Source organism: Equus przewalskii, chromosome 7 (assembly GCF_037783145.1).
Source record: "Equus przewalskii isolate Varuska chromosome 7, EquPr2, whole genome shotgun sequence".
Lineage (NCBI taxonomy): Eukaryota > Metazoa > Chordata > Mammalia > Perissodactyla > Equidae > Equus > Equus przewalskii.
In genome coordinates, this window is record NC_091837.1 from 91,485,588 (window position 1) to 91,511,780 (window position 26,193).

Here is a 26,193-nt window from a genome sequence, read left to right on the forward strand (position 1 = left end):
TGCATTACAATGGAGATGGGGAGAGATTTAAGAGGACGAAATATAAAGGTTTTGAAAATAAAATATGTAGCTAAACTTTAAAAAATAACCACGTGAACACATAAATAGCTAAAGTGCTAGGTCTCAATGCACAGAAGTGAGGCTGCTGCCGTACTCAGAGATCCTTTCTCGGCTTACCGTGGAGCACAGCTGAAAGGAAGTCCCCAACTTCCCCAACACGGCTACACTCACTGGATTTGGGATCAACTTAACCTGTGGGTAAATGTTCCAACCAAGAAATCACTTCTGTAGTGAGCATCCTGGGGGCTGAGAAGTCACTTCCTGCCACACCCTGATGGTGCACTGCAACAGGTCCCCCAGGCCCAGGGCCACAGATGGGGTTACCTCACCTGCCCACAGGAACGCCTTTAGGAGCAGGCCCTGCAGAACTAGGATCCCAGGCCTACACCCGGAAGGAGAAGCTCCCTAACGCAGCCAAAGGATCTACCCAGAACCAGCGTGGGCGACTACAGCCCCCATCAGTGGCCTGGAGCCCCTGCCATGACGCTCCTCACCGCAGAAGCCCCATGGTTCAAGCGGCGGGCCAGACTGAACAAGGGTGGCATCACAATTCCTGAGAGCCTGCTGGGCGCCAGGCGACTGGTGGGAGTGGAACAACTCAAAGATATGCAAGACACAGGCTTAGCTTCGAGGAACCCAGAAGCCAGAAAGGGAAACAAGATGTAAACACAGAACACAACACACTGGCAGTGCACCAGCAGGGCAGGTGGAAGCTTCCGGAAGGGCAGGGAGGGAAGTGATGACCTGCACTGGCAGAAGGTGTCTAGGTCTTCCCAGGGAGGCAAGCCTCGTCTGGGATGGTGTGGGCAGAACCCTAAGGGTTAGAGCAAGTCCCCATGCCTGAGGACCCACCAGGAAACACGATGGGCTTCCCAGCTCTCTCATCGCCCTGTCACCCACATCCAACACCAACCCAGCATCCTGGTGGCCGTACCCCCAATTCACTCTTGAATCCACGCACCCCCCCCCCAAAATCTCAAGCCAAAATCGGCAGATCTGGGTGGTCTCTCCGGGACTTCAACCCACCCTTGAGATGAGGCCCAGACTCCCTAGCTGGGCTTGTAAGGGCCTGACCCCCTGCGCTGGGGACACATGTCCCCAGACTCCCCCAGCCTATGACCTACTCCACACCCCAGCTAGACGCACATCTCACCATCCTCCCACCCCACCTTCCGCCCACCTTCTCAGGTACGACCTCTCTGAGGGCCTTCCCTGCCCCCCTTAGCCATGTGACTGAGCACTCTGTCCCAGCACTCTGCATGGCCCTGGGCCTGTCCGAGCAAGCGTCTGCACGTGTTACTATTACTGCTTCTTTCATCAGTCACTCATGTCAGATGCCATATTTTGTGAGGACGGGCTCACAAAATAACAAGCTTTCTCCCCATTCCATCACCAACACTGGCAGAGAGCCAACCACAGAGTGAACATCACAGCACTGTGAGAGGGGGTCTAGGCCATTAGCTTTGAGATCAGGCTACCCGAGATCAAAACCCAGTTCTGCCACTCACTCAGGTCAGCTGTGTGACCTTGAGCAAGTGTCTTAATGTCTCTCTTCCCCAGTCCATTTCTTCATCTTTAAAATGTAAATGATGGTAATGAAACCTTCATTATAGCATTTTTGTGAGGTGTAAGTTAATGTATGCAATGTACAATGTTTACCATGCAGTGAATGGTCAATATATGTTAGGGATTATTATTAATTAATTGTTGAATAAATTAATGAAATGTCAACACAGTACCCAAAGATACCTAGTCACTGGCAGTGACAATATTTGGTTTAATAAACTGAAAAGGACAAACTAACAGCTTAGGATGCTAAATGAGAAATCGTTAAATATTCACTGGACCCTCACAGGTTCCCTTCAACAGGTCATTTACTGCCACTGCAGCTATCACCATGCACAGCAGACAAGTCCAGCACGCTCAGCCCCAGGACTCTTTATAGAACGTAAACTGTAACATGGAGGGGATGTGAGATCCTGTCTGGCAACTACTGTCGCTTTTGCTAGCTTGGTAACGTAGGAGAATGTTCTTATTTTTTGGAGATGTGTGATGAAATATTTTCGAGGTAGTTCACAAAAAAAGAAAGAAGGCAAATATATCAAAGTGTTAACAACTGCTGGACCTAGATGGTGGGTGTATCTGTATGTTCATTACTCTTCCATTTGTATGGATTTTAGAAATTTTTCACAAAAGAAGTTAAAACAATAACTCCCCCCTTGCCACTCCAGTCAGTAACACAACTGAAAGCGGAGTGGCTCTGGTGGAGCCTGGAGCCCCCTCCCCGCTCCCACTCACCCCTCCCCCTCTCCGGGCCCCAAGGAAGCTCAGGGGGCCCCTAAGGAATGCAGTTTGAGAAATTTACCTTTTGTTCGTTCTAGTTTTCAAAATTCAAAGAAAGAAGAATTGTCTGAACAATATGAAACTGTTCAAAGGAAAAGCAGTATTTTATTTCAAGAGATTGCTTGCTGAGGTTTCCGAGGCTTGCCCAGAGACACTCAGGGAGGCCACCCAAGTTCCAGTCCCGGCCTTCCAGCAGACGGGGGCAAGTCCCTATCACCAGCCGGAGTGAAGGCGCCCGCGGACGTGGGCATTCACGGGGGTCCCATGCATCCCTTCCCCAGCAAAAGACCAGCAACGCTGCTGAGTTTGTCTTCCATGTTTTAAACAATCACTTTCTGACCAGTAAAATACAGCGTTATCAGGGGAAGAAGGTAAAATATCCTCTATTTTTAAATAGGAAGCAAGTCTCTGAATCTACAGGAAATCTTGCCATCGTCTGCCCTGTGAGTTAAACCAACACAAAGCAAAAGCCCAACGGTCTGGCATTGATCTCCCCAAAACTAGCAAAGTCCATTCTATCAAAATCTGGTCCTGAAAAAGGAATGGGAAGGCTAGCTTTCCAGTAACTTCTAACACTCACAGTTATCTGCAGAAGAAAGCGACTCTGAGTTTCCTTAACCTGACCCAAACCAGACCAGTCCACACCAGAGGCCTGAGGCGGCAGCTGGGAGCCTGGAAGTGGCACTTCCAGCCCCAAGTTTAGAGTTTTTCAGTTTCGGGAAGCAAAACCGAAGCTTGCGCTGTTTTTCAGATGACCCTCGCGCTGGGGTTTCTGCAGTTTGGGCTCATTAATTACCCACAGCACGGTACTCAGACACAGCTTTGGCTTCCTCAATGCCGTGGGGTCACTCGTCCTTCTCTCTCCGTCCGGTCACTTTCTGGGGGACCGTGGGGTTCCGGAGGGTCAGCATCCGGCATGCGGAGCTCCCGTAACAGGAGAATTTGTGAAACCTGAAGACTCGGTGAGGCAGGGAAGATGCCCTTACAAAGAAAACAGCTCCCAGCAGACAGAACGTTCGGGATAGCTGCAGGGCTGTCAGGCTCCAAACTGGCAAGTTGTAACACAAGAAGGGCGAGCCTGCAGCCCGGCTGGCGGCCGCTTCTGAAGTGACTCCATCAAGCAGTCACTTCTGCCCACTGCTGCAGGGCCTGCCCAGAAACCCAGGCCCGTGGGTGCTGGGCCCAGCCCGCGGAGCACACTGCCCGTTTGTTCCCCTGCAGACAATGAAATGGGCTTTACTAGTTACACTGTAGTATTATGAGCCACGAATTAAAATACATCATTAACATCCTGCTCCAGCTTATCTACTGCTGAGACAAAAAGCCTATTCTCCGAACAAATGGGGAGAAATTCCATAACAACAATGAGGAGTTCCTCTCCCCACACACCAATCTGCCCGAGATTAACAATTCCAGGCTTATAGTCCCCAGACCAGGGTCCCAGTGGCTCCGTGAAGTGGCGCATTCACTGCTGGCAGAGTAAGGACCACGGATGACAAGGCCTGGAGGCCGCCTCGCTCAGACCAATCAATAATCCATTATGAGCAAACTGCATTTCCACCCTAATAAGAAAAAATGAAGGAACGGCAACCAGAATCGGCAGCATTCACAAGACACCCCACCCACCTCGCCCACTAGGGGAAAAGGACACAAACCCACAGTCCCAGGCGGGAGGAACACACAAGCGCCTCCCGCGGGCCTTATTTCCAAGCAGCCAAAGAACAATGTGCTCAGACGTTTCTGCCAAAAACTCATTTTAAAGGTGTCTCCAATACGCTTTGTTCCGAGCACGAGTCAATGGGAACGAACCGTGCACACCACAGTGACAAAGTTCCATTTTCTTAAGCACAGGTCTCCTTTAAATTATTTAGCACCTCCAAATAAATCAAAGCAAGTGCCAACACGTTAGTCCCCAAATGGAACTAACTGTCCATAAGAAGGTTTTATTATGCAAACTCCATGACCACTGAAGCAAGACCCACTTCGATTCTGTACCCCAGACCACAGCTTTAGAACCATCACTCCATTTACAGCAAGAATGCCCAGATGACCTAAATGTTACTCTGCAAGTAGGTTACCTTTATGAAGCTGTTTACCACAATCTGTCGAAACCCCAAATAAATTCCTAGTTCAGGAGATGAGTGAGTGTTTCCATCTTCACCCCCAGACAGAAAGTACAAATAGAACATTTGTTAAGAGTAAAGATGGTACACCAATATATTTGCAGAAGAAATATAAATTAACATTAATATATAAGCTGTCCTTCAACTAAAATACAAAGATTGGTGGTCAAATCCCACCTTACAGGGGACCAAAAAAAACCAGATGAACACACAATATAGTTATTGACCACATTCAGAAAAGTCCAAGGATAAAGGAGGGACGATGTGGGAATCCTCCTTCTCCAGCCATTAATAACATATCCTGAGAAATCCAAAGCGGTGGTGGAGACTTTAATAAAGAGGCGTCCATGGGAAGAGAAAGGGCGGGAGGTGGATTTTTTTTATATCCAAGGGAAAAAAGCATCTTTCTACTTTTTCTTTTGCTCTCCAAAGTAAATGCATTACTGTTACCTGTTAATTACTATCTCCCAAGTCTTATATTAAGTAGTGATTTTAGCAGTCTATTTTGTCCTTAAAAAAGTAAACTTAAAACTGGAAGGAAAATAAAAGGAACAGGAGCCAGAGCTTGGCCTGTAATTCTCAGCAGATAACTGTCCTGCTGGAGCCCCTGGTCGGCCACAAAGAGCTGGGACCTGGCAGCAAAGCCAGCTTCCTGGAGCAGCCAGCAGGGCAAGTGTAGTTAATGACCTTGTCATCGTTTCCATTAAAAGCCCCATTTCCAGGAGCTCAGAACTTCATCCCCCCAAACCGGGCGGCTCGGATGCAGTCTGTCCTCACGGAGGGGCACTCACCTTTGTCCAAAAAGAGGACAAATCGCTCACTCTTCGTTACATGACCCACAAAAGCAGTTCAGTTTCTACTTTGACTCCTTATATCCTGCAGCAAGACGATGCAAGCCAGCGTTTGGAGTAACTCAGGAACGCTGACAACTTGGGGCACCGGAGAAAATGAAGACGCATACATTTCTATTTTTAAGACAAACATGGAAAATTAGAGGGCCTTCGATAAACTACAGGGAAAAATCCCATTTGAAAGCGGCTTATCGGTGTTTACTGAGCCTAAACTCAAAAGTCACCAATTAGAAACCGTCACCAATTCAGTGTCTAATATAAAAATTTTTAAATTTCCTTTTAGAAATTATCAGCAGTGAAAACAAAACAATGCTGTGCAGAAACTCACTATATTTTCTCACTCGGTAACTGTCCCTGGTCTACCGGACACACCCTTTCAGAATGTGCACTAGTTGACTGTAAAATATATTTCAACTGAAATTCACTCCTACAAATAAGCTGTATTTTCTTCCACCTAAACCAACAGTAAAGGACAACATCTGCCCCCAACCTACACACAGTGACCTGTTTTCCAGCGTCTTACCTAAAACCAACATTTCCCTTCCAGTATAAGAAAACAGACTGTAATTAATACCTATCCAACGTTATCTCTCTCTTCTATGCTTTTTGTCAAAGAGCCTAGAAGTCCCCACCATCAAATCAAAGAAAGAACTGTGCCCAAGAATACAAAGAGAGAGAATTATGTTCAGTAAGCCATGAAACGTCCAGTTACACATTACCTTCCGAGGCAGTGCAGTTTAGCACACAAGTCAGCCCCAGAAATCCCCTCATTAAGAACACTCGGGGAAGAATAAACACTTCAATAATCAATTTCACTGAATTCTAAGCAACCACTCACAAACATTTTCTGTAAAGATACCCTGATATATTTTGGTAGGACTCTTGAAAGGCATATCATGCAAGGATTTACATAACATTTTGTCTGCCATTGTACAAACACCAATCAATACTTTAAGAAGATCAAAATTATAAAAGGACCTCTCTTCCCAAAATGCATTGCTATGTAAAGCACAGACACTATAACCAGTTTAAATTTTCCAGCTCCATGACTGCCAATAACTACTGTAACATGACCCAGTTTATCGGGAACACAGGCAGCACCTTTGAAAGCAGCTGATAGCTCAGCCTCTTAAGGAGAGTGATCTATCAGAGAGCGTTTACAAAGAGCAATTCTTGACAAGAACATGATGTCACGTTGCCCCAGGATTTATCCTGCACCGCCTGTCTAAAAATATATTTCCAAGCTCACTTAATGACACATCTCTGCAAGCTCTAAGTTTTGAAGATAAAAGGCCATCTATACTTTTCCTGCAAGGAACAAAAAAGGATAAACAAGCAAAATTCCACTTTAACTCCCCACAATAAAGCTATTGTGTTATTCAGCGACGCAAATTAGGAAAACACCACACCTGAAGAGACCCTGAATGATCTTGCAGAAATGAGGAACGGAGTATTTTTTCTAAGCCAAGTATCTTATCCAGCAACTGCTTTCGATAAACGTTAATATAAAATACAACGAAGCAGGTTTTTGAATTTCAAAGCTCCTAGACCCACCCCCTGAGTCCCTGGAGAGGAAAGATACTGAACTTGACATGGGATCTCTCTGCCTCAGCCCCGGCTGGATTATTCAGCAATCAAGTGTGGCACTCTAATGTCCTGGGGCACTCAGAGACAACAGCAGTCACACCAGTGCCTGCGAATATTTTCCAACATCCCCAAGACCATGACACTGATCCAGATGTAGTCGATGAATCATCCATGGGTTCCAGCTAGGTCCACGCTGAAAATTAACGTCAGGACGGTGGGCGGTGTGCACTCTGATGGTGTGTCCATTCTGTCCCCACCGTCACTTTCCTGTCCCTCTTTTCCTTCCCCCCTCCAAGCACACAGCAGCACAGTCCAGATCCCCTTTCTCGGATTTGTTCAGTGCAGGTGCTGCGAGCAGATGTGCCTGGCCAGAGCAGGGTGAGCAGGCCACAGACCTGGGGGCCCGCTCCTGTGTTCTCAGGGACTGTGACATCCAACTTAGAGACAACCTGGGTCAAGAAAATTACTCAGGTGTTAGAGTTTACTGAAACCAACGATGTAAACGCCCATTTGGTGAAAGGGATGGTTACCCGTAAATTCACTGTTCAACACACAGGACACAGGGGTCGGCACAAGTCTGTCGCACGACACCACACTGCTACACCTACGATGCAAGACGGTTCTCCTGAGCACAGACCTCTGGGGATAGAAGAGAGCCAAACGTGCATGCGGCTCGCCCACTGAATTAACTAGGTACAGGAAAAACAAAACACACTTTCTCCAAAGTCTGTGTTTCCAACTCATTTATCTGAATGAGCTATTGTTACATTACTTAATAAGTACGACTGGGGCCGGCCCCGTGGCCGCGTGGTTAAGCTCGCACGCTCCGTTTCAGCGGCCCAGGTTGGTGGGTTCGGGATCCTTGGCGCAGGCCTGGCACTGCTTGTCAAGCCATGCTGCGGCAGCATCCCAAAAAGAAGAACCAGAATGACCTACAACTAGGATATACAACCACGTACTGGGGCTTTAGGGAGGAAAGAAAAATAAGTACGACTGATAACCCCCGGCCACCTGTACCCCCCTATTTCCCGGCGCATAAGGGGCTTGTGGCTGCCTCTTGCTCAAGGAGGAAGGCAGGTCCCATCAATCTGAGACGCCAAGAAACCCCCTCTTTCCCTAAGGAACAAGCACTGTCCCCCCAGATAAGGACAGCGTGCCTCCCCTCTCCTCTGCGGAGTCAGCTCCCGGCAAACAGGAGAAGCTCACTTGAGCTTCCGCCCCTCCCCAGACTCCCTGGGCGCCTAAAACTGCTCAAGAGAATCTGTCCCGCCTGCCCAAACCCCAGGTTCCGAGCAGCCGGCCTGTTGAGGGAAATCTGGATTGCGGCTGCAGGAGGAGCAGCAGCACATTTGGGACCTTCCTCAACAGAAGGCCCAAAACTCGCGCCTCTCTTCACCCACAAATAACGAAGAACAAGCTGGTCACCCACACAGTCCAAGTGTGAGATGTCCGGTGCTGAGCCACTAAACCGGTGTGTTCTCTAGACAGAGAGAGCCCCATGTGGCCTCCCCGGGCACCACCCTCCCACTGAAGCAGGAGCCCCCCGAAGGCCTTGGGGCTCTCACCATGCACGCAGCGCAGATCCTACGTCCAGGTGGCTGCCCGCAGCCCTGGCTCCCCGGGAACGTGCGAGCAGCACATTTTCACTGGGACATACCGTCAAACCCTGACCCTCGGAACCAAGGACTGGGTTTAAGTGCACCCCTGCATATTTACTCATTTCATGCATCAAAGGGCACCATTGACCAGTTCACCGTGGGGAGTTCGTGACTCCAGTTCTAACTACAAACACGGTCGGCGTCTCGGCTCTGCACTGAAAATCGCGTTACCGAGCTAGTCACACACACGTATTGTAACGCCGCGCTGGACTCCTGTTCCACATTTAGTCTGAGTCGTGTTCTTATATTTCCAAAGTTGGAGTGCCGCATCAGTATTCCCGGTGACAGAGCGCTGGGGGCGTGGCAGGCCACGCACGGCCCTGCCGGTTTCTTGCGCGACGGCGGAAGCCACAGCACGGGAAAACACCGCCTCGTGCCCCGCGTTCGTCACTCCACTCAACGAAGCTGACAGGGCCCATGAGAAGGTGGAGAAGCCCTCCAGGAGGACACGGCACACAGCAGAGGAAAGACGGCTATGCTTCGGGATCACGGCTGAGCACTCATGACACCACGTGTATGTGGCAAAGAAAAAATGTCGGCCGAAGTGCCTTGCAGGTCAGAACCCCCTTTCTAGAAAGTTCTCCATAAGCAGCCACATGGTTTGTAAACAATTTTAAGCTTTCTCTCCTTACACTGAACCCTTTTTGATAAATGTACCATATGTGCTTTCTTAGGTGATGGCAGTTTCCTCAAATTAGTTCTTAAATCACTTCAAGGAAACTGTACTCGAGAAAAGGCACTAAACAAACGGGTGACGGAAACCTTTCAAACCAGAACAGGAGGAACCCCATGCCTTAGGGATGACGCGCAGGCCCCCCTCTGACGGGGCCTCGAGTACAGAACCACTGCAGAATAATCCTCTTCTTTTTTTTTTTTTTTTAATACAAGGAGGTCCCTTTCATAAGAACATGTTGGTCCAGTCTTGCAATCTGGCAGGATGGTTCTTTCAACGTCACGCTCTGGAAAGCCAGCTTCACGAGGAAAGCAACGGAAAGTATCATTTTACTTCTGAGGAGATGAGCTCTCACTCACCTTCCCGTCCCAAGGCATCTTCCAGCTATTCCTCTGAAAGGACATCCCTACTCGCAGACGGGTTTTCCCGGGCACACTGCTCACACCGCGGCTCCCCACGCGCCCAGCTCTGTTCTCTCAGGACGTTTCAAACAGTAACTCCAGGAGCTAAGGGGGACTTGTAGCTCCAATGTGGACAGACACTTACGGAGAAGCGGCCGTGGAAGGAGAAACTTCAGGAAGACAGTCTGAGTCATGCTGAGTTATAAAGGGGCGTGACTTTCTCAGCAGACACACAGGGGCGACACGTTCCTGCTTCAGGCACACATCCTTGCCCACGTGCACTTGATGTCTGGAACAAGCCTCTTCTGTGCAGAGGGGCCTGATGTGAAAATCCACCCCCACAGGGACCCTCTGGAGACAGGAGCGGCCACAGCCCATGGCAGACTGAGAGCCCAAGAGCCACAGACGAGCTGACTGCCAAGGCCTCATGGAGGGTAGATGGCTCTCCATGTGTGTGTGGCGCATGTGTGTGTATGCACGTGTGCGTGTGTGTATGCACATGCATGCTTGCACACATCTGTGTTCTTTCAACCTGAGAACTCGCTTACTCAGAAACACACCATACCTGGAGGTAGACAAGTGTGTCCCGTTCCAATACTACTACGGATAAAACACACACCCCAGTCCCCATCAACACCAGCCTGCTGATGATCCCACGACCTGACCACCGGCCCTCTGGCCCGACCAGATGCATCCTTGTCCCGCGGTCCAGGACAGGACTCTGCTGTGACGGTCAGCTTCTCCACCGTACAGGCATTACTGCAGACTCGGAGCACGCTTGGAAATCCTTGCTGAACCCAGATGGCTCTGACGGCTGTCTGCCATCCCCGTCTCTGAGGACAGGTGGATGTCCTTCCTTCCCAGCACGGGACCTCTCGCCACCACCAAAGCACATGTGTCCTCCACTGACCAGCGAGGGAAGGGGCGGCAGGTCAAGCCAGGGTTCCAATGGAAATGGCAGCCTGTCTGCACCCCACTCAGGACCCTCTCTTCTGTCCACACGGCCTTGACATGATGGGCAAAACGACCTTTCATGCGCTCTCAGAATGTGTTCTAGCACGAACTCGCATCTCGTCTGAAATGACGCCCTCAGTGACACCTGAACACCCAGCCTCCGCCCAGCCTCCTTGCTCGAGGCAGAGGGCCCAACTCTTGACCTGGAGCCAGGGCTCCCCGCAGTCACGGAACATCAAGCAGAACTGGACGTCCACACCAGAGAGCAGATATTTCCTCGGAGGGCAGGACTCTATCACAACTCCGGGAGATCCCAGGGCAGCCGCGGTCCTGTGGGGCCTGAGATCAGGATGCTGGTAAACCGCCCACAACGTGTACCAGGAACGGAGCGTCAGAGTCCCGCAGACAGGAGAAGAACATGCGAGCAAACCAAGACATGGGGGGTCTGACAGCCATGTGGCCTTCCTGGCACTGGGCCCGGGGGGCTCACCACTCCCAGAGAGCGCAGTCATGTGGAAATCACTGGAATCTCGTCTTCTCACCGCTGTCAATGGAGGACGAGGAGAGAGTCCACTAACAAACGTGAATGATGCCCAGAAAACAGTGGGCTGCACTGCTGTGCAGGATCGCACCGGCCGTTAACACGTCTGTCAAACGCAGCAGGTGGCAAAATCACCCAAATGTTGAAGGATGCTGAATTCCCGCTCAGGGGTTACAAGAATATGCTTCGACCCCCCAATTAAGTCCAAAGTACGATCAGGGCCACAAATGCGAGCAGACCACTGGCCATCAGGCGAGCGTGCTGGAGCTGAACCTGAGGGCCCAAAGCAACACACACGAGACGAGAGGTGATGGTTCCGGGTGGCTGGTGAGTCGGCTACCAGCCAGTAACAAAAAAAGGGGGGGAAATCTGATCGTGCCATCATCCTCTCTTTTTTAATAAGCCCAGTAGTTCAGGAAATGCAAGTAGATGACTTTCTTCTGTTACTACTCAGGGCTAGAGCGTTTCTGGATTCACACAAGCAGCATCTACTTAGACCAGTGCCTGGTACACAGCAGGCACTCAGCAAATTCAAGGTCCTCTGCAGGTCCCAAATCCAAGATTCAGTAACAGTGTAAATGCTCACTATCGAAGTGCAAGGAAAGCAATGCCAACTGCCACCACCACCCAGGAGGGGTTCTGGCGAGGCCGTCCAGAGGCCCACATTCTGGGTCTAATTACTCAGAGAGTCAATAGATACTGACTGAGGGGTATTCACACTCCAGGCTACATCGTCGGCGCCAGGCGGGGCTCACACCTGGGTAAGCTGCTGGCTCTTTCACACCCCACCTGCACAGGCGAGGGGCTGGCTGCCTCCCTCAGGGCTAAAGGACAGTCCTTAGCCCGCTCCTCCTCGGACACTCTAGTCAAATGCTTTCCCCCAGATCCAGAGATGAGACATACCAGCTCCCCCTTTCACCCCATTTGGCATTAAAGTATCTTTCAGATTAATATCAAATTTAATATTTTCCTTCGGGCCTCTATATTCATTTTCAAAGTGTTTTTGTCACAGAAGAGCTTTCCAGTCGTTCGTGGTGAGCCTGCCCTGGCCACATGAAATGACCGCGACTACTTCTGCCCGCCGCCAGGCCACGTGCCGCGTGGGGCCCCACGGGGGAGGAATGTGACTGGAGGTTTCCGTTTTCCAAACTCAGAGACTCCTTCGTACAGATTCAAATCAAACCGTTCCAGGACTTCAATCAAGTGACAATGCACACGATTACTGGAATAAAAGGGAGGAGGTCTGCACCAGTGCGTGCACATCTCCTTAAAAGGAACTGCAGGCTCCACACGCTTAAGCTTCTAGAATGACCTTTGGGTGGAAACACAGGAACCAGAGAGGCAGGGTGCATGCACGTCCCAGCCCCCGGCATGCACACAAGGCTACTACGATCCCCCTCGTTAAAGACTCACCCAATAAAAACCGAACCCTTCCCTGTGCTGACACAGACAGACCTTTCCTCCACACGCGTGGAGATGAGCAACATCCCAAAGTTCCTAATTAATTGATCCGCCGCGTCACTGCTCGCTGCACAACGACAGCACCTCCCAGAAGGGAAAGTGCCGCTGTTGCCATCTCTGAGGGGCTCTGTCCCAAAATGCCACCCCAGGAACAGGAGTGGCAAGCGAGCAGAAAAACAAAGTTCGTCTTACTCATATGCAAACTAATATCCTTGGAGCAAAGCTTTCCCAGATAATCAAAACGAAAGTGCTCCTCCCACAGCACCCAGCCCGCAGAGCTGCTGACACAGCTGCCTCTCGGGAAAATTCCTCAAGAGTTTTGCTCTCCTTCCCTTTAAGATCCTTAGGTCCTGCTCAAAAGGACGACGAGAAGGCTTCACAATCAGGCGTTCTTGTTTAGTTATTTTTCTATTCACCTTCAAACTCCTTTTAACATTTTCCCAGCTATTCCGGGAAAAGCGCTCCTAAGCCGTGGTTAAACTGAAAATGAGTGTTTCAGCTTAAGTGCTCCCAATCCCAGGTCGGGAAAACAGAGGTGCAACGGATTGAACAGGAAGGAATTCAAACTGAACCCAACCCGACTTCCCCGTGGCTGTAAATGAAGCAACAGGGCCTGCGAGGGAGCCCGGCTCCCCGCGGCTCGCAGGGGCAGGCGCAAACTCCACCGGCCTCTCCCAGTCGGAAATGATCCGAAGTGCGGTATTAAAGTGGTTACATTTTTTCTAAAAGTTTGCTATTGCTTTTCTTTAAGAAAAAAATTAAGTGATGCACACGCACAAGGCCTTGCTGGGGCTACGCAGATGTTTTCAGAATAAATAAAACACCCAGGAGCAGCTGCCAGCAAAACACAGCGCAGAGAGCAACAGCGGACGGCGCCTCCTCACCCATCTCTGAGCCACAGCAAACGAGTGGGAAGCACCCAACGACGACAGCAGAGACTCAGCAGCAGGGACCCCTGGGAAGCTGTGCAACTGCATCAGCTTTCAACACCTGGACCGGCCATCCACGCAGGCCATGAACACATCCCCACAGAGATCGGCCATCGTGCTCTCCTAGGCCTTGCACACACGCCACGCCCCGGGGGCGGCTTTTTCTTCTGGACCACCCATCAGTAGGGCAGGACCATATCTCTCACCCTGCATCATCATCTGAATTTACAAAGCAGACCGTCAGATCAGGGGGCCAGACACAGCCCACCCACCTGTGGCTGGGCCCACCTGACCAGCGAGCTGCTGTGCCAGCGGGAAGAGCGTTTCACTTAAGCCTCAGCTTCCCGCATTTTCCGAGGTTACGATGTGCGCGGCTGTTCGCACCCAACTGGAAAGGCATTCCGTACAGATCTGACAGCGACCTTTTAAAAAGGACACTTGCAGACAGGTTTTACAGTCTCCTGCCTGAGCCAGAAGCAGTGCACGCAAGTTTAGCTTCTCAGTCCTAAATGTCACAAACTTTTTTAAAAGCGAAAAAAGGCAGGTGGGGATCCACCGAAATAAGCTCTCCTGGTACTTTCCCTTTCTTTACGTGATCGTGCAGCAAGCCCTCGTCTCCAGCCTCAGGTGCGGAGATCTCACCACCTCACACGAGAGGACTGCCTCCCAGCACGCGTGGAGCCTCGGGCTGAGTTTCAGTGGTGTTTGTGGATCTGGGAGGTCCAGAGTCCTCGAGACCAGGATTCACAGCCCCAACAGCTCTGGGCGGTGCTGGGGGCACCAAACTGCAAGGCCTCTCCTGCACCCCAGACCTGGGCGTTTCACTCATGAAGAGGTTAGGACGTCTTTCATTTTTTCCATTTTTCAAAACTTATTTACTCAATGTTGGGTTTTTGGGGGGTTTTGTTGCTGAGGAAGATTAGCCCTGAGCTAACATCTGTGCCAATCTTCCTCTATTTTTTTGTATGTGGGACGCCACCACAGCATGGCTGGTGAGTGGAGTAGGTCCATGTGCAGGATCCAAACCCACATGGCCTGGAACTTGAACCCCTCGGCCACCGGGCCAGGCCCTGGTCAATGTATCTTTTAAGCCTGCAATGCATCACCAGACCCTTCAGACGCGGGGCAGGGCCAGCTGTGGAAGGAGGAGGAAGCCTGAGCAGCATCTGATGCGGAGAAACTGCATGTGGGTGTCAGGACACAACTCCAGCCGCATGTTCCGTGAGGGCGACCCCAGCCTCCTCCGGTCCAGGCGTCTCCAGGAGGCCCTGGCCCAGCAAAGACTGAACGGCACACAGGAGCCAGAGCTCGGCAGCAGCCCGGCGGCTCCTGCACACGCAGAGCCCGCACAGAGGGGCCACCGCGCACCATCCCTCTGCTGGACGATCTGTCCTCAGAGTTCGGGTTTTTTAAAAACTAACCACTACATTTTTTCTTAGTTTTTCCTTGACGGAAACAAACGTTTCAGAGTTCTGTGTGTTCAGAGGCCATTTCCTGCCCCTGGACACCTCAGACGGAACAGGAAGCTTTTGCTCTTTGGCAGTGGTTTTTAGTGAAGAAGACTCCAAGGAGAGGGACACCTTTTAAAAGCGCCACTTTCCGTCTCCCTTGGGCCGAGGGAGCCAGTCGACCTCAGGGACAGGTGGATTCTGGGACCTTCTGGACGGCACCCAGGAGAAGAGGGCCAGATGCTGCCACAATGCACAGGACGTGGGGTCGGGACCCAGACACAGCACCAAGGCCATCCACGACCCCACCTTCGCCGTCAGACGCTTCAACATAACGGACAAAGTAAGCGAAGCTGGGAGGACCCTAAAGAGCACACAAATTTTAGAAAGACCAACCCTGATGTGATGGATGAGGCATCCGCTCACCTCTGTGGCCGTCCCCAGACCCAGGGCCCAGGGTGACCCGGGAGAGAAGCAGAGAATGCAACGGAGGCCCGGGCTGCAGAGCCGGGCCAGCCCGCCTCGGAGGGTGAGGCTGAGGGACATCACAGCCCACGAGGCTGAGGACCAACAACTGACAGGGCTCAGCGTGGGGTCGGGCGGGACAACGTGAAACCCCCCAAGGCGGGAGTTTTCGCTACTGGAGATGCACCGTGTGGTCCTTCAGGCGTGACAAACACTGATGTCACTGATGTGCGGGAAATGGGGACTCTGGGCTGTCCTGGATCTTCCCGCAAACCCAGGCTTATTCCAAGAGGTGACATCAAATGACACTGTGCTGTATACTGCGCAGAAAACCACACAATCATTCATGCAGAATAAACGACTTAGAATAAAACATTAGAGGACATATGCCTCTACCAAAGCTGTCTCATTGAAACAAACCATTGTTGGTCTGTTAAAAAATTAACAAATGAAACAACATTACAGACAGAGAAAAGAAAAAGCCAGCACATGAGAGACACCAGACAGGAGCCCTCAAAACCAAGAAGGATAAACACCCTCGGGGCGGTCCAGTCACCACAGAACGGACCTGCTTCCGGCTGAGTGGCGTGACGGTCCTTGTCGCTTCCCTTCAACATCTCCCCGAGGTCACCTGAACCCCCTCCAGGAGGCCACCACTCAAGTGGACAGGTGACAACAGCTAACATCTTTCGAGTGCTTACCATGTACCAGGCGCTGTTCTAAACACACGAAGTATCAACCCATTTAATCTGCACAACTGCCCTGTGAAGTAATTATGGTCATTCTATCCACTTTACAAATAAAGAAACTAGGGCACAGAGAGGGTGAGCACACTGCTAACATCACACAGCATGGAGGCGGCCAAGCAAGGGCTGGGCTGGGCCGGGAGGGGGGTTTCAGTGCAGCCCCTCTGACGGTTAGTGTGGAGACCAGGGGAGTTTGTTCATGCATCACTTCAGCTGGGAGAGAGGCAGAGAGGGGAGCTCCATGCTCAGATATTTAAGACGCCACCTCGGAAATGAAGACTGCAGAACAGAGGGGGTGAAATGGAGAAGAGAAATGTGGGTGAGCAGATGCAGGCCGACCGAAAACCAGGCAGGAAGAAACTTCTAGAACCAAGGGCACTTGATGAGCCCCAAAGAGGGAAGAAGACCCTCACATCCTCCACTCACCCCACCACTGCAAACTTCTGGAGCACAGGCACAGAGCTTCACATGAACAACTTCCACCGGTCTTTTCTGACCACCGACTACTTCTCTCCCAGCTCCTCACGTCCTCTGTGACTGTCTAAGCCTCTCTGATTATCGAGGTCCCTTAGCAGCGAGCACCAATCCAAGCTCCTGTGACATGCATCAGGAGTGACGTCAACCACTGTCATTACTACGAGGGTCCTGCTAACTCAGAGGCAGGAAGAGAACAGGCAGAAGACACTTCCACCAGAGGCTTCCATTCCCGCGGGGCTTCCGTGACCTCCCACTTCCCAAGATGCTCATTTCTCCCCGCCTCCCCGCTGCTATGAGTGTGCCCAAGCGTGCAATCCACCACGCCCAGACCCCGCACACAGGGCCCGGCCAGCGTCCCGTGTGAGGCCACTGTCCCCCACCGCAGCCCTTCTCTGATTCAACAAGGCCGGCCAGGAGTCCACGAGGATAAACCACCAATGTGGGAGGGGGGACCCTGAATGAGGACACCGTCCAGAGAGTACGATGGGACCTACACACCCAACACCGGTGGAGGAGGGACGTGGGTGCCCGACAAGCACCCGGGTGAGGTCCGGGAAATGTGAACTGGAGGGATGACTCGCTGTGGGAGGCGCTGGGCAGAGCCAGCAAAGGAGAGGAGGGCTGGGTCCACACGGAGGGCACGTCCAGGGTGGGGACCCCAAATCTGGGCATCGGTGTTCACGAAGACGCCCCTGGGGCGGAAAGAGAGGACAAGGAGCATGGAGAGTCGGGGAGACGGACCGAGGGACAAGCACACAGTCCAAGGGGGTGGACGTGACGAAGGCCCTCGCTGCTGACAATGGAACATTGGATTCCAGAGGACCGGAGAGCAACCCAAGTCCCGTCAGCAGGAGACGAGGACCGGAAGAGCTGGATGAGGACCAAGAGACAGGAGGCGGGGCCTGGACCTGGGCTCCCCAGAGAGGCAGGTGAGAGCAGCGCCCCTGGGCTACGTTCAGGGCACGGGGAGGCGCAGGGGGGCCGGAAGGAGGCGGGGGAGACCCTGGGGTCTCATGGACGAGCATCCCCGAGAACCTTGAGGCCAGGACGTCGGGATGGCTAGTCCCGCTTCTCTCGCCTCAGAGAACAAACAATTAGGCCAAAAGCAAAGGACAAGGTGACCTCACAGGTGACAGAGCAAACGTCACCACGGGATTTACCTCGCCCCAACCAGATGCTAACCAACACTGTTGGGGCAGAAATGGCCCAGCCTTCCCCAATGGCTGCAGGTGACACGATGCGTTGGGAGAGAGCAAGAACGTGAAGCCAGCGTCCCGGCCCAGGTTCTGGCACTTGTAAACTGCGATCTTCAGAAAGACAGACATCAGGTCAATTTATAGAGTCGGAGCCTCAAAAATGTTTCGCAATCCACATGGGCAGCCTCGTTTTCGAAGCAGAAGTTTAGTAATTTCCTGCATCTGCAGACACGTTCAAACTGTAAGTACATTCAATTCCTGATTTTTCGGTTAGGAGATAAATCCATTTCCATGCATAAAATAACCATATGCGTCACAGCCTCTCAAGGCAGCCCCACGAAAAGCACAAAGTAATAAAGGAAGGCAGTGACTCGTGCTTCTGATCGCTACCTGCTGATCTCTAGCTCCCTCTGTGGTGCCGGACAGCCTTTCCAACAAGAGCAAGAGCACGTTCCAAACTTCCGCCCAGAGAACCAGTGAACACCTCGAGTGATTCTGGATGGGGGTACACAGACCCAGGCCGTGCCCATCTGCAAACAGACCCTTCAGCGCCCACATGGACAACCAGGACACCTCTCAGACACGCACACATCCACCTTGGCACGGCGGCGGGGGGCGGGGGGGGGGGGGTGTCCTGGTGCACACGGGAGACCCACACAGGGAGACTGGCTGCAGCACGCTCTCATGGGTCAGAAAGGTTGAGAAACAGGGAACCACTGCTTCCCACTTTCACAGAAAAGTGTATATCTGAAAGCACAGATACCAAAATTAAGATTGGCAATGTCCTTCAACGTGTGCCCCAGTGATCTGGAGCAGGCCCATGTTCACTCAAGAAGAAAAACCATCACACCAGTTGCTTATACAACAGAAACTCTCTCTTGAGGGGAATAAATGAAAATGTCGATCGACCCTCCACTGTTAATTCTATGGTTTAGTCCTCAAAGCAGAGTCTTGGGTATATGGACTGTATTTACGACTCCTTCACATATTCAAATGTCTCTCTTAACCATGACAGATCCTGGACGGCTGAGGTACAACACCGAAAAAAGAAGCGTCAAAAGAGAACGTCAGGTCTGGAAGTCCTCCGCTCTCCAATTTCCCATCCCAGTGTTAAAGGCATTTAAAGTCCATTGCTGAATATTTTTTTTTAAATGAAGTTATAGTGTTTCCACATGTTTAGTTCTGTGTGCCTGAATAAAAATAACTGTTGGAGTCAAATTAGGGTGTGCTGAGGTTCCCTTCGCTGGAACAAAGTTTTTGCTTTCTCCCAGCAAAATGCAAAATTAGTAAAGCGTGAAGTGTGGTGAAGTCACCAGCCCAAAATTACAGCCAAACTTACTATTATTAAGGATTTGCTGTCCTGTTTTTTTTTAATTACTAAGAAAGTTACACTCATTATATCTTTATATTTAGAGAGCTTTTTAAAAATAAGTTTTAGTAAAGGTCTATGAATGTGTGTATTGTACAGAGAGGACAGCTAAAAGAAAGTACTCAAGATTTTAGGTTACATATTTTCCCTTCTACATCGAAATAACCAAAAACCTAGTAATAGTTTCCACTACTGCATTTCGGGGAAAAGCGCTTTCTTTCAATGTAAGAAGAAATTAAATAAAATTACAGGGTTTGGTCAAGGGAGGAGATTCACTTTTTAGATAAAAGGGATTATGGTGATTTTAGTCTCCTGACCAGAAACTTTAACATTTTTAAAAATATAATTTAATGTTGGGATTAAGCAGAGGCTTCATTTTCTATTTTTATCTTCTTCCATTCGAAGGCCCTGGAACCTGAAAGGTTAATCACACCGTACTCAGAAAATCAGACGGTCGCCCTATGCTCCTCTCAACTAACATTCATTCATTATAAAACGAAGGTAAGCACTGAAGTGTACACTTAAAAATCGTCAAAATGGCAAATTTTACATTATATATATTTTACCACTAAAAAATGCAAAATAAAAATAGTTTTTAAATGCTTAAAATCATTTAAAATGCTTTAATACTGTATTCCCTTAAAAATCCTAAACACACATGAATAGTATCTATAGGCCTCATTAGGTACATAATCTATTGTTAAAACTGCAGGAAATACGTTACTCTTGAAACAGTATCATCCCAAATGAGGACCAGACTTCTAGATGTCAGAGGTCATCACTAGAACCCACAAACTGTTCTAAAAACATTTTTTTTCTAGTGAGGCAGCCAATTTTCATGTGCCAAACGCAGAACACACTGCTTATGGTCGACCTTGCTACACTTCGCGTTCTCTGCTAGGAGCCTCTCGCCTGTGGGCCAAAAACCTAAAGTGCCCCTTTTTCCTTCCCGACTTTTCACTTAGCTCTGGAACAAAGCACAAGCGCTAAGAACACAACTCTAATTCGTACACAGAAAGAAGGGCCCCATAAAGGTGCATTTCTACCCGACACAAGCACGCTTTCAGAGTCACTTTTTATGCTCACTGCTTGAGGGAGTTCAAGTTATTTCAGAGGCAGCATTTAACTGACACTGTGGTGTTTCGATCCAAGGAGCCCTTTTATAAATCAGCTTTGGAATGCCCCACTTCTTCGTGACTGGAAATTCCATACGAATCCTCTTCTGTGCTCTCTGGTTTATTCTGAGAATTGCAATCCATTTCACTTTGTGTTGCAAACATTTTACAACCTCTCTCGGCCAAAAGCACAGCCCGTTCTGACTTCACTCACACTCAGGACTCCTTATCTACGATTCTATAAACCCCTCACACCACAAGGCCTGCCTTGCCCTTGAAAGTGTTTCCATAAGTTCCATAAACCTGATTTTCAATTCTTTCTAGATTCCCTTCTCCTTCCTCAGCAGTTTTCTTTCTTTAAAAGTATCTCTGTCAGCTGATTAACTAAAAGGCAGCTTTCCGATGCTTTATGCTCCCACATCAAAGATAACGGCACAGTATTCCTGTTGGCCAGAAGCAGCAAGCAGCGGAGATAAAAATACTATTATAGCAAAAACTTAAAGAATAATTTCACAAGTACACACAACGTATCACCAGCTGCAAGGCTGTCACATCCATCCAACCCCAACCTTGTGAACTCAGAAGGTGACGGGTCCTCCGCCTCCACCGTCCTCCCGGGAGAGGGGAACTGGGCTGAGGTGCGGCTGTTACATCACCTCTGACACCCGGCACGAGACAGGAGGACCTCACGCAGGAGTCTCTGCTGGGCCTTAGTCCTGTTCTCTGTAACAGGATGTGTCGCCTCAGATTTGGCACTTGACTTCTTCGGCCCTTACTTTCCCTTTTGTGAAATGAGTGCTCTGTAACGGGCAGACTGTAAGGTTTTTCTCCAGTTCTACAGCCGCAATTCCATGGGGTCCTCACCAAGTGTTCCTGGTACCCCAGGAGGCCCGGGCCAGCACTGTCAGAACATTCTACCCTGGAGCGGTCAGGCCTCTACCCCGACCTGTTCAGTGGCCTCGCTGGACTGTGGGATATAGTTCAACAGGAGATCCCCAAAGTCTACCAGAGCTCTCCCGAGATCCTGGCCCAGCCCCGGTAACACTGCCAATCTTTGGAATCTGGACGGCAAACCTGTCTTGGTGCAGCCTCTCCCGCGTCTGGCCCGGAGCATCCTGAGGGCCTGCATCTCCCAGCCCCACACTCACCATGTCTACACGGAGCTGCATCTTGTCCTCCTGCCCCCAGGACCACCTACCTGCTGAGGGCATCACTGTCCCTCCACCCCCTACGAAGGAGCCAAGACCATCCTGGGCCTCCCTCCATCTCACCAGGTCCAATACATCACAACGTCCCCAGGATTCCACTTCCCATGTGAACCGGTCACTCTCCGTTCCTCCTCTCCCACCTCACAGCCATTTGTTTAGCCTTCCCCCGGACTGCCCCGGACCACTGTCCCTAAACGGCCCCCTTCTCTAGTCTCCCCGCAGGTGAGCTCCCCCTGCTGCGGACCACTGAGGGCTCACCCAGAACACACCAGCGCCCCACTGGTGACCACCCTCATAACGTCCCACCGCCTTTCGGACAGAGCCTCAAGTCCTCAAGATGATGCACAGGGTCGGGACGATCTGCCCGACGACCTCTCAGACATCACGCCTCGGCCACCCGCCATCCCTCACATGTGCACACAGGCACACACACACGCGCACCCCAGGGCTCCAAGAAATACCAAACTTCTTTTGCTCTTCAGGCTCTGACCATTTCCCATCTCCGGGATTCTCGTCAGCACCCGCCCTGCTCAGGGATCGAGCATCCTCACCAGCACGGTCTTTACAATCTACTTGGAAAGGTACTCTAGTCAAACAAAAGATGACTCCAAGAACTCAGGAGCAGAGAAAATACAGATGAAACGAGTCTGGCAATTATCACTAAACCCAGTAACCACAGAAGTACAAACAGAATCAGTCTAAATAACTGTGACCTACACATAAAATAAATGTGTAGTTACTACACTTTCTGAAATAAAATATATATTATGGAAAAATAATAAATTAACAATAGTAGACTAAAACAACATCCAAAAAAGGAATTATGATAGCCATGTGGGGAGAGGGGAAGAAATGAAGAAAGAGGAGGAAGGTAAGAGAAGATGAAGAACTAATTTCTTCATCTCTCCACAGAGGAAGTCAAATTATATTGTTACTCAAGGTGATAAATTGAGAAACACAAGTTTAAGCAAAAGTTATGAATATAACCATAGTAGAACTAAAAACATTCAACTTTCTACAGACCTTCCGACTTCAGGAATTAAAGGAGAGAAAACATAACTCACCGACCAACACACAGAAAACAAAGGAAAAAAGCATTAAACAAGATAAAAAGTCTTTTAAAAAATTAAGAAAAGGCGCTGACCCCATGGCCGAGTGGTTAAGCTCACACGCTCCACTGCAGCGGCCCAGGGTTTCTCCGTTTTGAATCCTGGGCACGGATATGGCACCGCTCATCAAGCCATGCTGAGGCAGCATCCCACATGCCACAACTAGAAAGACCCACAACTAAAATATATAACTATGTACTGGGGGAATTTGGGGGGAAAAAAAAAGAAGATTGGCAACAGTTGTCAGCTCAGGTGCCAATCTTAACAAAAAAAAAAATTAAGAAAAAGGGGCCTGCCCTGTGGCACAGCAGTCAAGGTCACACGTTCTACCCTGGCGGCCTGGGGTTCGCCAGTTCGGATCCCAGGTGTGGACACGGCCCCACTTGGCAAGCCATGCTGTGGTAGGCGTCCCACATATAAAGTAGAAGAAGATGGGTACAGATGTTAGCTCAGGGCCAGTCTTCCTCAGCAAAAAGAGGAGGATTGGCAGCAGATGTTAGCTCAGGGCTAATCTTCCTCAAAAAAAAAAAAAATTAAGAAAGATGATCAAATAAATCTGTTTCAACAATAACTATAAATGGAATAAATTTACTTACTAATAAAGATTCTATGATAGAGTTAAGAACTAAATCCAACTATTTGCTCTCTATAAAAGCCATACCTAAAACTACGGAATTCAGAAAAGCTGGCTGTGTGGACAACATGCCGCAGGAAATGCAAAAAGAAGCAACAGTGAAAACAAAAAGATCCTGACAAGTTCAATTCCTGCTTTAAAAATGGCACTGAATTGCACTAAAGTCATGTTACAATTATTAAGGGGGGGAAAAAAATCACAACGAACATAACTGTCCTAAACCTTTAAATCAAATAACACAAAATAAAATACATAAAGCAAAAACTCCAGCAGTGCACGCAAAGATCAACAGAGATAAAATGCATCTATGAGACATAGCAAATCTCTCCTAAATCTGGCAGATTCAAAGGCAAAAATAATAGAGAATTTGAATTAAAAAGTCAGGTGTATCTAATACAGAAGTACCAACCCCACACTTGCCACTTGGCTCAACTGGCAAAGGTGAGCGGGCTCGTGCAAACCACAGGAGGCCTCCAACACTTCCACAAATGAAACACAGCACAGACCTCACGAGCTCCACCATACAGTACTGTGACACCAAAAATTAACAAGTAAAAGCAGAAACAACATTACCAGGACTTCAGCTACTTGGAAAATTTTAAACTCTTCATAACTCCCGGGGAGGAGGAAATCAAAGAGCAATTGCAAAACCTCTCCTGACACTGTTCCACGGCAAAATGTACGGGGCACAAAGAAAGCTCACGGTGTAACCAGCTACATCATCAAAAATAAAGAAGGGGCCGAAGTGGTGGCGCAGCAGTTACGTGCGCACATTCCACTTCTCGGCGGCCTGGGGGTCGCCGGTTCAGATCCCCGGTGCGGACATGGCACCGCTTGGCAAGCTATGCTGTGGCAGGTGTCCTACATATAAAGTAGAGGAAGATGGGCATGGATGTTAGCTCAGGGCCAGTCTTCCTCAGCAAAAAGAGGAGGATTGGCAGTAATTAGCTCAGGGCTAATCTTCCTAGAAAACAACAACAACAACAAAAGCTGAACATACCCTATAACACAGTCAACTTGCGCCCAACAGAAATGAATTTGTACAAGAACGTTTATGTGTATCGCTTGCAAGAGCCCCTAACAGAAACAACCCAAATATCCATCAACGGCAAAATGGATAAATAAATTATAGCACATTCATAAACAGAACTGCTCAAAAAAATTAAAAAAGTAAAGAAAATCTGTACGTGAAACATCCAAAGAAGCATTAAAACCCTTACATTTGAATTTTAAAAAGTAACAAATCAGAAAAAAAGAAAAAATAGTAAAACTGATAAATGAAATCGATAACTGACTCTTTGATAAGAAGGAAAATTAAAAGAATACAATGTTTCTCAAAACTCTAGGTTAATAAATGTGATTATATGGATGAAAGAAATTACTGATTTTCTAGTAAAATACAAATGTCCAAAATTTGCCTAGGAATGGACAGAAAAAGTAACCAGCACAATAATCAAAACTGTTATACACTCCTCCACCCACTCAAAAGGGAAAAAAAAATGAGGGAAATTCACACACCTTTTAAGAAACAACTCAGATAGAGGCTATTTGAATGTTTCTGGAGCAAAAAGAACTTACATATAGTGAATGACATAAAAAAGATAAATACTTGTGACACAAAGCACAAGGCTATTACTCTAATAAACAAAATGTTCTTGCAAAGCTACAAACCACGAATAATTCAGTGGAGAAACTGACCAACAGATCAACAGGTGAAAGAAAGTGATGCGTAAACATTATGAAATGCTCAACATTCAAAATATTCTAAATACAATGAGATGATTCCCCCATCCAGTTGGCTGAGACTTAAAAGCGACAACAGCAAGTGCTGACAGAGAAGGGCCTCGCTCACGCTGACGGCTGCAGGATGTAAAATGGCATTCTGACAACTTCCCTGGGAAATCTGGCAGAAGCCATCAATTAAAATGCCCCTCCATGCCAAAAATTCCATCTCAGGGAACTCATCCCAAAGAAATATTCCCATGCGTGCACGAAACTGTGCATCACAGAGGCTCCCTGCACACTAGGATGCGGGCAGCAAGGCAAATGTCCACTCACTGGGGATAAATGAGAGCAGTCTCCTCAGGCGGATGTCCAGCCGGTGGGCACTGGCCTGCTCCTCTGGACTACTCAGCCAGAATCCATTCCAAGTGGGTCAGAACGGGGTCGCATGGGGCATCTGGACATCACTAAGGGTGTGTGCAAACATCTGTCCTGTGCATATCCTCTTAAAAAGAACAAGTGTGGAACCGGCCCTGATGACCTGCCGGTTAAAGTTTGGGGCTTCACCCCTTCGGTGGCCCCAGTTCGTTTCCCGGGTGCAGAACCACAGCGCCTGTCAGTTGCCATGCTGTGGTCGCATCCCACACAGCAGAACTAGGATATACCACCATGCACTGGGGCTTTGGGGAGAAAAACAAAAAAACAAACGAAGAAAAGAATAGTTCGTGGGGCCGGCCCCAAGGCCAAGTGTTTAAGTTCGTGCTCTCTGCTTCGGCGGCCCAGGGTTTCACCGGTTTGGATCCGGGGTGTGGACCTAGCACCACCCGTCCAGCCATGCTGAGGCGGTGTCCCACATAGCACAACCAGAAGGACCTACAACTAGAACATACAACTATGTACTGGGGGGCTTTGGGGAGAAGAAGAAGAAGAAGAAAGAAGACTGGCAACTGATGTTAGCTCGGGTGCCAAAAAAACCCAAAAAGAGTAGGTTGTGATGTTACGTAAAAAAATAAATTGCAGAAAACTTCACATGACATGATCCCATTTTAATTTTTAAATTAAAGTTTATATATATTAAAGATCTAAACACATTAAACTACTGCAAATGCCTAATATGGTGACT

The 26,193-nt window shown here is 49.3% G+C and overlaps 1 protein-coding gene across 6 annotated transcripts in view; it reads right to left on the reverse strand.

Moving 5' to 3' along the window:
- The window catches only part of ZNF516 (zinc finger protein 516), a 120,427-nt gene that overhangs the window by 75,825 nt on the left and 18,409 nt on the right, over window positions 1-26,193 (reverse strand). Inside the window, exon 1 of one of the 6 annotated variants that reach the window (XM_070630294.1) lies at window positions 13,537-13,702. The exons of 4 other annotated variants lie outside the window; for them this stretch is intronic. The gene's annotated coding sequence lies outside the window, so the exon portion shown is untranslated. Of the gene's footprint in view, window positions 1-12,646; window positions 12,894-13,536; window positions 13,703-26,193 lie in introns of those variants that run through there. One more of the 6 variants, XM_070630295.1, reaches the window with a different exon arrangement.